Source organism: Rutidosis leptorrhynchoides, chromosome 3 (genome assembly GCF_046630445.1).
Source record: "Rutidosis leptorrhynchoides isolate AG116_Rl617_1_P2 chromosome 3, CSIRO_AGI_Rlap_v1, whole genome shotgun sequence".
Classification (NCBI taxonomy): Eukaryota; Viridiplantae; Streptophyta; class Magnoliopsida; order Asterales; family Asteraceae; genus Rutidosis; species Rutidosis leptorrhynchoides.
The window spans coordinates 467,660,224-467,673,066 of NC_092335.1; positions in this window are offsets into that span (position 1 = coordinate 467,660,224).

Here is a 12,843-nt window from a genome sequence, read left to right on the forward strand (position 1 = left end):
TGTAATACGTTTCGGCAAAAGGGGTAAACTGAACCCAAGGTATGTAGGCCCGTTCAAGATCATCGAACGCATTGGACCGGTAGCTTATCGACTCGAGTCACCACAACAACTCGCTGGAGTACATAATACGTTCCATGTCTCAAACCTTAAGAAGTGTCTTGTAAGGGAAGACCTCACCATTCCTCTTGAAGAAATCCAAGTCGACGAGAAACTACAATTCATAGAAGAACCAGTCGAAATCATGGACCGTGAAGTTAAACAGCTCAAGCAGAGCAACATACCAATCGTTAAGGTTCGTTGGAATGCTCGAAGGGGTCCCGAGTTTACTTGGGAACGAGAGGATCAGATGAAACAAAAGTACCCACATTTGTTTCCCGATAACGCAAAATAGGTACAACTTTAAAATTTCGGGACGAAATTTATTTAACGGGTAGGTACTGTAACGACCCGGATTTTTCCGATCATTTTATACATATGAGATTAATATTTACATAAATTAAACATTACAAACATGATAAGCAATCCAAATTGTTGAGTCTTGTGTTTTTGAAAAGAGTTTTACACAACGTTTGACCGTCCAATTTGATCGATGATATCACGAACTATATAACATACGATAATTATACGATTGTGTACATATACGTATTTATACACATTTAACATGATCTAAGGATGGTTTAACATCTCATTGTGTACTAATAACAATGAGTTATAAGTATACTTTGAGACTACTAACTTAAGTTTTCAAAACGGTAACTATACATAACGTTCTTTGACATATATACCTATAACCTATAATGCTTATACAAGTATTGTATAAATACATACTTAATCACTTTTAAAGGGCTTAAATACATAAAACAATATAAGTATATTCACAAAAGATAGTTATATTTGAATTCTCGTTCCGTTTCCTCAAGATTTCTACACGTATACCTAGGGTATATGTAACTGTATTGTACGCAGCTTCTAGATGTATTTACTATTGATAAATACCAATTATTAGACCTCAATTATCTGCTCTTAGCAGCCTTTGTTAGTCAACAACATGTGGGATCAAGTGTTAACATCTAGGAAGACTTATGAGCTAGAAATCAAAACATAAAATCCTTATATATACATATACATGCACGCCTACATATACATACAAACACTTTCATATCAACTTTCTTTCAAGCTAAATGATCTTCTAAACTCTCTCATCTTCAACCTTCAAGTGTTCTTCAAGGTCCTCATAAGTTTCTAGCTTCATAATCAAGGTAAAACTATGTTTAAACTTTGATTCAATTCATGTAAGTTAATTATCTTAAATCAAGATATAAACTTACTTACAACCTTTGTTTCTTTTCATGATTTCACTTCTTAATCTTCCAAGTCATTAAGAATAAGTTCATATCTTATTTATTCAGTAACTTTCTTCATCATACTTGAGGTATAACCTTTGTTTATCATCTTGTTCAATTATAACTATCTTACTACGAATATACGAATTATAACAACAAGAACATAGTTTGAATGATTTCAAACTTGTTCGGAAACTAAATAGATCCTTCTAACTTGACTTTTAAAACACTTCAAGACCTGTAATATATCTTAATGATATGCTAACTTAACAAGATACAACTTGATTTTACAAAGAACACTTTAAAACTGAATCTACGTCGTCGGAGTGCAACCGGGGGCTGTTTTGGGTTGGATAATTAAAAACCATCTTAAACTTTGAATTGGAAGTTCATATTCTGGAAAAATGATATTTCTTATGAATATGTTAACATATAAAATTCTCATGGTTTAACTCAAAGTGTAAGTATTTTTATCAAAATGATCATATAGATGTTGTTTTTATGACGGAAATGATCACTTTCATAAGATTCACCTAAGTTTGACCTATAACCTGTGATTTCGAATACAAACCAAGGTATTTACTGTTCATATTCATAAATAATAGCTCGATCCAAGGAAGTGACAAGTTGAACCAACAAAAACGGAGTTGTATTGAAGAAACTACGACTAAAACAAAATTGGGTATCCGAAGCTAGTTTAGCTACCAAAATATTTTGAGTAATACTAAACTAATCATATATTTGCTAATTAATATGATATTTTATATATATTTACTCATGATTTGATTTTATATATTTCAGGACCACCGTAAACAACACGTGAAGATTAATTATAAGACCTCATGATTGTACACAACACGTCATTTGACAATACGGTACTTTGGGTCACGATTTTAAATCATAAGACACCATGTACACAAAACGCCATTTGACAACACGGTACCATGGGTCAAGATTAATTCTGATCAATACGAATACGATGGGGTCTTTATTTTATTAAGCAACTAATTGTGGACCACTAACATCGGACTGCTAACTACGGACTAATAGATATTATAAGTATTATAAGTATATATGTAACGATTATTTGAAAAGAAAACATGTTGATATATTATATATGGTTATGTTCGTGATATCTATCGGAGACCAGGTCGTGTTATATATCTTCAAGGCAAAAGTAAGTATATAGTCCCACTTTTAAACTCTAAATATTTCGGGATGAGAATACATGCATTTTATGATTTACGTTATGGACACAAGTGATTAAAAATGTATTCTATGTTGAGTTGTACCACTGGCATACTTCCCTGTAGCTTGGTAACTATTATTTACATGCGATATTGTAAACGCGAATCCTGTTGATAGATCTATCGGGCCTGACAACCCTAACCGGACTTGACGATCAATATTCAACGGTTGCACAGTACTTCGTTTCGGTGACTACACTTGGTACGGTGTAGTGAAATTTCATAATAAAGGGAATATGCGACGTTAATTAAATGTTAAGTATGGCTATCAAGTGCTCAACCACTTAGAATATTTTTATTAAAACGTTTGTGTATATAAAATCTTGTGGTCTATATTTATAATGCTGCTAGCATTAAACCTATATCTCACCAAATTTATGTTGACGTTTTAAGCATATTTATTCTCAGGTGATAAATAAAAGCTTCCGCTGCATTATGCCGAATTTAAGCAAGATTTGGAGTATGCATATTTGTGTCAAAAATAAAACTGCATATCGGAAGATTTGTAATGTGAAATATGTTGGAAATCGTATTGTTATTATCAAATGTAAAGTTTATAAGACTAAGATTATCGCTAAACGATAGTCATTATTATGTTGTTTAAGCCTTTGATTATAATAAAGGTTATGGTTTGTATCATAAAAACGTATGCAGATTTTAAAAAAATATCACATATAGAGGTCAATACCTCGCAATGACACAAATAAGTACGTGACGTTTATAATCGATATGAACGGGACGCTTTAAGTGATCTGCTAGTGAGGATCCTGATCATGTATACTCTACATCTGAGAGTTGGGAAGTACGCCTTTTTTGCTATGGACGCAATTGAAATCTAGCGACCAAATCATCGAAGCTCGAAACTTTTTCTAATACTTTCGAAAGATGTGCCGACTTTCGATGAAGGCATAATAAAAATATCTACGGGTGGGGCAAGGGAGAATCTATTAGGAATATCCTTATATTCCCGCTTTTTTGCTTGAGGACAAGCAAAGCCAAGTGTGGGGTATTTGATATCGGCCAAAAAGTCACATTTTTATCCCCAATATTAAGCCCTAGAACAATAAAGATTTAAACTTTGTCGGAAAAATTATCGCTTTTTTGGTTAATTTTGTAGATTAAGTAATTACAAAGGTGATGCAAAAAGAATCAAGTAAAACGGAGCTAAAACGAAGATTCTAGAGCGAAAACGGTGAAAGACAAGAAATCAAGTTACGATCCAGTGAAATCAAGCTGACCAGGCATAGCAAACGGCCTGCCATACGGCTTGCCAAATGACTTGCCAGTATGGCAAACAGCCTACCAAACAGGCACCTTAAACGGGCAAACTTAGCAAACGGGCCCTGCAAACGGCTTGCCAAACGGCCTGCCAGCAGTTTGCAGGCAAATTCCAAGTCTATTTAAAAGGCTTTCTCCATCCATTTCAACACACACTCAATTTGTAATTCATGTCATATTTTCAAGATTTTAGTTAGTTTTTAGTAGTAGTTATCTTAGCTTTTATTTTTCGGAGGATATCCCGGCGAGTCTCTGCGATCTCGGGCAGATTCTTCGGCCTTTTCAGGTTTTTATCCGAAACGCTTGTCTTTTGTATTAAACATGTGTTCTTACTTTTTATGTTTAATAATGCGTTCTGATATTACCATGATAGCTTAATTAATCTGAATGTTACCATGATAGAAGTTTGGGTTAGCGTAATTATATTAATTTAGTACGATTACTGTCATAATACTGAACTAGGAAGTCTGATAGATTTGTATGCTAGCATCTTAAGGATTGACCAACCTAGGTTGTGATCAGGACTTGTCCACCTATATGAAATTAGCTACTTCATAGGATTAAGACCCCTGGTTATATTGTATCTGAAGATTCTATGAACTCGGTATGACCGGAGTTCCCAAGAGGCATTTAATGCGCTTTTAGGACACGAAACTTAGGAATTGAGACATGAATGACCTAGTATGCCTATTGACTGTTTCGAAGAAACTTCTTAGGAACTGTTAAGATCTAGTTAGTGCCTTCACTGTGTGACCCAAGCCTATTGCATGTTCTTGTCTGATTGTTGCCTTAGGTCTTAGTCATATCAACTGTTTAGGTATTCATTAGGTTTCTATCTACTTTACTATCAGTATATTAAATGTAATGCTGTATAATGTTTAAATTGATATGATTTCATTAGTATGATGGAATGGTTGTTAGTTTTCATTTAAGGTTTTGCCAACTTAAACCGACGGATTCCTTCCGTTTGTGATCAGTGTTCAATCAACACGACACGTTGTTATTCAGTTAACTAAACTGATAACGAGGGTTGGGATTAGAGCTTAACTCACTAATAAACCTAGTACTTTACTGAGGATAACCTCCAAGGTATTGCTACCTTTCAATTATATGACCAAGTGACATACTTCTCACTTCTCAAAGAGAACTCCGAGAGTTCAGAGACAAGTAGGCTTGTGTAATTGGCTCATCCAACCAGATCTACATCATTCCAAGCATAGTCTTAACATAAACATAATTACCTTTCCCTAACCCAATACTGATATCTTGGTCAACATTTTCCTGATCTGCATACTCCGGATATCCTTCCACTTATTTACTTTTCTGCACTTAGGACTTTTAGCTAAAACCAACTACTATCTTTTATCCAGGTAATTTAACTAAAAGACAATTATCCACTTGATCTTCAATTCATTAATCCATAAAAAACACGACGCTAGGTTAACTTACACCTTCTACACCTTAGAAAGTAAAGTAAATTTAGGCCCCGCATAATATAAATAAACGAAGACACTGTGTGCTACCGAACCTGACATCCTGCGACCTAACGACACCGCACAATTAAAATCGTCCATTAGTAGCATATCACCGTGGGTTACATGGGGGGACAAGGGGACAACTTTTTGCTTTTTGCATGGTGGTGGTCTAAAGGTAGTGCTTATTGTTGGGATCCCATGCAACATTTGTAGTAATGGTTAACAAAAATGCTAGTATGTTGACTCATCTTAATGGGTTTTTATCCTACTTCTTAATGGGTCATAATCCATTTAAATTGGGCTAACTTAAGAGTCCATTAGCTAGAGTATGGTGGGCTTAAGACCAATAAGGTAGAAAGTCCAACAAGACTAACTAGTGTGCATTAGTAAATTACTAAGCGTAATTAAGCAACCAATAAGCCAAGTAATTGTCATTAGAAAATAACAATTAGTATTACGTAGCCATAATATTCCAATTATGACCAAATTTAAACGTGTACAGAGTACATAGCTCGTTCTAAACGTCAAGTGACACTAACGGTCATAAAGGCATTCGGGGATCAAGTTAAGTAACTACGTACATAATAACACGTTTTAAAATATAAACGAAAGTAATCAACGTGAATTAAGATCTCAGAATATAATATAGCTCAGCACACATAAATACGCAGTTTCATGAAAGTAACAAACACAAATATAAGTCAAAAAAGTTGGGTCATTACACATCGCGGCCACATGACTCCGCATCTCACGCCTGATCGCCTCCTTTTACAACCTGATCAACTCTTTGTCTTCCTTATCCATATCAATCGCCAATGCCCTCATTTGTGATTCTATTTTCCTTGCGTGATAGTACGATGATTTTTGTTCACTAGCCGTACTAATAATTCTTCGTTTGGGTTTAGTTCTTCGGTACTTTGAATTACGACGTCCAATAACAACGAGATCAGGATGTAACCACTTCGACTTTGTCTTCAAAAATTTCAAGCTTCATAACTTGCGAAACCTCTATTCACCTCTTAGCGGTAAACTTCTTCACAATGAACTCAAAAATCATCATTGTTCTCTCCACTCCTCCAATCACGCTTCGATTGATGAACAATGACATTGTATTTTTGATAATCGGCATTCAACTTTGTCCACTTGCAAGATAACTAATCTTTCGTACGCTGATTAATTGGATGACATTTGTAGAATTCTTCAGGAACTTGAAACTATAACAATGTCCCTATACCAAATAAATTTGAATTAGTAACAATTCATATATAGTGGTTTAATCCATGACTAAGAAACTTTAGTGGCTAAGTGGGGATAAGCAAAATTAAAATTTTTCTTAAAATTTTTTATTTTTAGATTCACAAATCTGCATCAAAATACTCTCCTAATCTATATATTTATAATACAAAAACATTCGAAATTGTTAAAAAATCGATAATGAATTATAATAATTTATCATTCATCACCATTCAGATGAATGATAAATTAATCATTCATCATCAATTTTTTAATGATTTCGTTATTTTTTTTTTTTTTGTAATTTTTACGTTTTCTTCAATCTGCATATTAAGAGATCCTAAAAGATAATTTTTAAAAAAAAAATATGTATATATATATGTATATATATATATGTATATATGTATATATATATGTATATATGTATATATATACATATATACATATATACATATATATATACATATATACATATATACATATATATATACATATATATATACATATATATATATATATATATATATATATATATATATATATATATATAAGGTTGAAGAAGACACGAGACGGTAGGAACCTTAAAACGTCGCACCTGGAAAAACAGGGTCGAGACAGGGTTGAGACGGATGTTAACCAACATTGACTTTCATATACATTTCAAAGTAAACATAGAGATTTTCCTTTAATTTCAAATATTCATATTTGAATTGTTTATTTTTGTTCTTTAAAAAGTCAACATTGATCAACATCCGTCTCGACCCCGTCTCAACTGTCGGCTGTTTTTTAACCGTCTAGGCCGTTGTTGACCATATTATTAGCGTTGTTGACCGTTTCTTAAGCGTTTACCATTTTTTAACTGTTTCTAAGTTTGTTGTAACAGTAGCATGGTAAAACCGTTGAGACGCCCATCTCCGTCGTTTTTTTCAACAATGTATATATATATATATATATATATATATATATATATATATATATATATATATATATATATATATATATATATATATATATATATATATATATTATTTATATTATTTAAATACCGGTTTGATTATTTCCGACCCATAAATCTTCCGAAATCATAACCCAACTTTCGGCCAAGCGTAACTCATCATCTTCATGTCAAGGGTATTTGGTTTCGATTTTGAAGTTTCCACAACTTTTTGTTTTCCTTTATCTTTTTTATTCTTCAACGTAGGCGTTTCAACCTCGTCTTTGAACGATTGTCGGGTTGACTCACTTGTGATTTGAGGTTGTGGTATTGATTGATTGTTGGCTCGATTCTTCCATAACAAAAACGCGTTCATATCTTTGGGTGAAATATTTCGATTAGGTATGTTAACTTGCCACAGAACAACACCAAATGAATTAGGTGTACTCAGAACGGAATGATCTGAATTAAAAGACGACGAATTTCATTGACTTAAGAAAAGATTATTTGAGTTGTATGGAGAGTTTTGATAGTTTGGGTTGAATGGAGAGTTTTGATAATTGGATATTTGTATGTTTTTTGTAATTTTAATGGAGAGATTGAGGTAAGAAATATGTAAAACAAAATGAGTATGAATGGTATGTATATAGGTAGTATCTACTATGTATTTAATAATTATATTAAATGTGAGAAATTGTGTTTCAACAGTCAAGTTTTGAAAAAAGCACTGCCATCAACAGCGTCGAGTTTCCGACGGTGAGCAGGCGACGCCGGTTAAGGACGTCGTTGCGATGTCGTCTCTTACCCCGTCCATGTTTTCGGTCAAGCAAAACGGTGGAAATGATGGACGATACCATGTGCTCTAATATAGCTTCGAGGTTTTTGTTTACTTGTTACTATTACGTAATTGATTGATTTGCTTGTTAATGTATATGCGTGTGTATGCGTTTAGGATTGTTGATTTAACATATTAGAGTATTTGATAATCAGATCTGAAAATTCTATATCTTTTTCGTGATTTTTCGTAGGTTCGTGTGATCTGTGTAGTGGCTACTCTATGTGTGTTGTTGGGGGTCCAAGGACCTCACTACTTTGGAAATGTTATGCAGTCTACTCTACAAATTGTACATGACACCATTAAATTTAACTATAGGATCACATATATTTATAAATTTTATATTTTTTATAGCTAAGCTATTACTAGAAACCCAGTGGTTGGGGCCTGAGTTCCTTGTAAGAGGTCTCAATATTGAATCCGGTTTAGGACGAATATTTTGTGGTGGTCAGAGAATGGTTGGAAACAACTAAGGAGAAATTCTTCTAGGCTGCCTACATAAAAGTATGGGGTCGGATTACCGCCATTCCGGGGTAGCCTGAACAGGGAAAAACCTTCTACATTTTCCCCTTTTACTCTTTTTATAGTTTTTTATAGGTAAACAACCACTAAAATATAAAAAAAATTAATTAGCTTTACAATTTATTTTGGAACCCCGTTAAATTTTCATTCTAGGTTTGCCACTATATCTGTGTCATCTAGTAGCCAAATACCCCAGTTAGATATCTAATTTCTTCAAGATGGAAATGAATTGAGGTCCTAGGTTTTGATTTAAGTGATCAGTCTCTATTTTAAGATGTTAATTGTAGTTTTTTGGGTAGTTTTTGTGACTAGGATGAAGATGGAAATGAATTAAGGGAGTTAAAGATGAGGATACATGAAATGATGAAAGTACACTCATGTGTCAAGAAGATGTTATTTTTTACGGTTTTTTTTAACAACCATTAGGATAAGGGACCAACCACGAACCAAGTGCATAGTTGGGTGACCAACCGCGTCAAGAATAAACACGAGTGGCAAACGTGCAATAGTGAGCAAACATGAGGAACCAACCACGTAATTGATTAGTGAATATATATATATATATATATATATATATATATATATATATATATATATATATATATATATATATATATATATATATATATATATATATTTTGTGCCCCTAGTTGTATTATCCGTTAGAAATTTTTTTATTATATGTTTATTAATTAGTAGTCAGCTAGTTAAATCCGCTTTGTGACCAGGGTCACAGAACATATTTTGTTGCCATGTTTGACTTCGTTTAGTCTGTTTAAAGTGGTGCGTAAAAGTTTAGATTTTAGTTAAATACCTGTGTTGTGGGGAATAGATTTTGAGTTACACACACACACACACACACACACACTTAATTTAGCTGAAATTAAAAACCCTAGCATTTGAGTAATCAAGATTTGATCTAAGTGAGTTTTAGATTCAGATTCCGTGCAAGCTTAGCAATCCAAAGAGGTAAGCGTTACTTGATTTCATCTTTAATTCTTGAAAAGTTAGGGTTTTGCTTAAATTGGGTATTTTAGGTAAATTGATCTCAAATCTTGCTTGTTAATGTTATATTTTGATGTGTGTGGTTAGAATTAGTGTTTATATATGTTTAGTAAGTTTCCTTAGGCTTTGATTGAGATCAAAACACCATAAAATCGATTTTTTGGGCAAAAATAACCAAATTCGGCGAGCTGATAGTGATACCGGTGAAGTGCTCGAAAACATGGTGCTCGAAAACATGGGTGCACGAGAACCTTGGTACTCGAGAACCTTGGTGCTCGAGAACCTGATGTTCGAGAACCTAGCTGCTCAAAAACTTGGTTGCTTGAAAACCTTGCGCCCGAAAACTTTGTGACCAAAAACCTTGGGTTGTCCGAAAACCTTTGACTTGTCGAAAAGTTTTGCTCCTCGAAAAGTTGCCATGTCAGAGAACCTAGTTCGAAAACTTTATCTATCCTAAAATCTTGTGCTCGAAAACATTGTATTCAAAATGTTTTCATGGTTAGTATGTTAATTAATATTATATTATGTTCAGGAGGAAAAGACAGGGAGAATACTTCCTATGACAGGACTGTGACTACTTTTGTGAGTAATATCATGTCAGTGGAATTATTTTCGGTCTCAGCATAGAGTAGCAGACGGGCTTCTATGTTATGGGAAATGTTAGGTTGATTATCACGTGTAGTTAGTTATAGATGTTGTATGCTAGAGAATTACATGATAGATAGATGTAATTGTTATATGTTAGATAATACCGCATGATTTGCATATGTTAGTTATATAATCATTCGCATTGTATATGTGGTACTGTGCACAGGTCGTGAGCACCAGAGAGGCTAGGCTATTTGGAGACTGTACCGGTTTGGGGACGGTAAAAGTTTGCGCGAGCTCAATCGAGGCTAGGCTAGGCTAGGTTGGGTTCAAGTCCCACAAGTGTTCAGTGTAGCATAGAAGGATGCATTCGTTGCATTTGGACAGTTATGCAGTAGACTTGGTAGGAGGGACTATCGGTAGACTGTAGTCCGATTAGCTACGAGTCGTAGCCCGTACAAGCCGCTGATCCTTGTGCTTATGTTAGTTGTTGTCATTGTTAGTTTTGTTATTCTGGTATGTAGTAACATATGTGGCACATTTTGATATCGTATGTTTATCTGTTAGGTAATTTCATTCACTTAGCTTCGTGTTAATCCCCCACATTCTCTCCCTTGCAGTTTAGGACTGCTAAGCTAAGTTAGACGGAAGGTTGCTGACGGAATACATGTTTGACACTGACGCACGCACTCTGATATCGTTTTATGTTTAATAATATTTTAATAAAGGTAACACTTGGTTGAGATCTTTGTAATATTAATGTGGATTTTAATATTATATAATGTGGTTTGAATTTCATAACTTCCGCTGTAATTTTAAAAAAAAAAATGGACAGTGTTACAGTGTGTTTGTAAGTGAATTTGGATGAAATGTTGCTTTTTTTGTTTTAGCCGTTAGTAAGTTCCATTTCAAATGCTCTGACAAACGAGGAGAGCCAATCAGGTTAATCCACACAACAACAATAATCGATCTCTTTCACATTCAAAAAGCAAAAACTTCCACACATTTCTAGCCACAAACATCTCCTTGGGAGCGTTTTGAGGTTTTGGGTTCGACACATGAGACATAATCTAGATTTACACTTTACTCGTTAATTATATTTGAAAAGAATTAATTACTGAAGCGCGTTGATTTCAAAACAAAAGAAGCGACAAAGATCAAATCAAAATATTCTCTGTTATTCTAAAAATTTAATGGAAGTTGTGAAGACCGGAGATCACATAATTTGTGGGATTTGGCTGATTTTTCAGAACAAGAAATCAAGCATGAGTTATGAAGATTGTAACCTTAGTTTGTATACTATAAAATAAAGGGCAAATGGCCCGAAAAGGTAACCTAAGTTACCCAATTTGACAATCAAGGTAATCTTCAAATTGCATAAGTCCGAAAAGGATTTCAATTTTATTTTTGCTCAAGAAAAGGATTGCGTGTTCAAAAATTTTTAAATTGAGGAAATCTTCGTCAAATTTATTAATAATAGTTAGACAAATATAAACGTTTGGTCCTTAAAGTTTGTTAAAAAATTGCACCACTCATCCTCTGAAGTAGTTTACACTGTACAACTTGTTACCACACGTACGCACCACCATGAAATCTGTTGATGTTTAGGCTCTGAATTCAGCCTAAGATTATCCAAGTATCGATTTATCTGAAGTAATTTGATGAAAATGAGTTTTGGATCTCGGCTTTTGACTTTTCTTGGGTTTTGAAGATTTAGGACGAAATTGGAAAAAGTAACAATGAGGAAAGCTTGGAAATCATTTATTGATTAATTCCTCAAAGTTTCAGGTCCTGAATCAAAGTTACCATCGAGTTATAAGAATTTTTTTATTTTCGAGTTTTCGGAACTTAAATCGATTCATATATGGATTTTGAGAGTTTGCTTGAAAATTCTGGAAATGTAGTGTTGTTTATCGGGTTCTAATGGTGATATCTGCAAAGATTGGTGAATTTTTGTGGTGTTTGAGCTTAATACCATAACCGCCGCCACTAACCACCAACGGCCACCGCAAGTAGATGGATTTTGAGACTTTGTTTGAAAATTCTGGAAACGTAGTGTTGTTTATCGGGTTGTAATGGTGATATCTGCAAAGTTTGGTGAATTTTCGTGGTGCTTTGAGCTTAATACCATAACCGCCGCCACTAACCACCAACGACCACGACAGAAACCGCCACTCCTTGCCGGATTCTGAAGATGGTGGCGGTGATGAAGATGATGAATATGGTGGTTGTGATGATGCAGATGGTGGCGGTGAAGATGAAGATGATGAAGAGGATGAGTGGTGCAAATTTTTAACAAACTTCGGGGACCAAACGTGTATGTTTGTCTAACGATCGTTAATAAATTTGACGAAGATTACCTCAATTTTAAAATTTTTGAACA